This window comes from Chlorocebus sabaeus, chromosome 11, assembly GCF_047675955.1.
Source record: "Chlorocebus sabaeus isolate Y175 chromosome 11, mChlSab1.0.hap1, whole genome shotgun sequence".
Lineage (NCBI taxonomy): Eukaryota > Metazoa > Chordata > Mammalia > Primates > Cercopithecidae > Chlorocebus > Chlorocebus sabaeus.
The window spans coordinates 87,727,515-87,728,390 of NC_132914.1; the positions used below are offsets into that span (position 1 = coordinate 87,727,515).

Sequence of the window (876 nt, forward strand, 5' to 3'; positions counted from 1 at the left end):
TAAAAAACAAAAATATTAAATAAACCAATTAAAAGATGGGAAAAAGACTTTTTTTTTTTTTTTTTTTTTTTTTTTTTGAGACGGAGTCTGGCTCTGCCGCCCAGGCTGGAGTGCAGTGGCCAGATCTCAGCTCACTGCAAGCTCCGCCTCCCGGGTTCACGCCATTCTCCTGCCTCAGCCTTCCGAGTAGCTGGGACTACAGGCGCCCGCCACCTCGCCCGGCTAGTTTTTTGTATTTTTTAGTAGAGACGAGGTTTCACCGGGTTAGCCAGGATGGTCTCGATCTCCTGACCTTGTGATCCGCCCGTCTCGGCCTCCCAAAGTGCTGGGATTACAGGCTTGAGCCACCGCGCCCGGCCAAAATAAGGCTCTTGCGTTGGCCGGGAATCGAACCCGGGCCTCCCGCGTGGCAGGCGAGAATTCTACCACTGAACCACCAACGCGCAAGACTTGAGAAGACATTTCTCCAAAGATGATGTAAAATGACCAGTAAGTGTATGAAAAGATGCTCAAAATCACTAATCATCAGATAAATGCAAATCAAAACCACATTGAGATATTACCTCATATCTATTGGGATGGCTACTATTTTTAAAAAAGAACCCATAAAATAAGAACGTACCAAGGGCTGTTAAGAATGTGGAGAAATCGGAACTTTTGTTCACCGTTGGTGGAATTGTAAAGTATAGCAACTGAAGAGACAAACAGTATGGACATTCCATAGAAAATTAAAACAATAATTACCATATGATTCAGCAATTCCACTTGCAGATATGTATACAACATATTTGAAAGCAGGATTTCAAAGGGATATTTGCAATCCCATGTTTATAGCAGCACTATTCACAATAGTCAAAAGGTGGAAACAACACAAAT

At 43.2% G+C, this 876-nt stretch overlaps 1 non-coding gene across 1 annotated transcript; it reads right to left on the reverse strand.

The window, feature by feature from the left end:
- Window positions 1-372: 372 nt before the first annotated feature.
- TRNAG-GCC (transfer RNA glycine (anticodon GCC)) lies at window positions 373-443 on the reverse strand. The gene has a single exon. It is a non-coding gene; the product is annotated as a tRNA-Gly (tRNA).
- Between the last annotated feature and the right edge of the window lie 433 nt (window positions 444-876).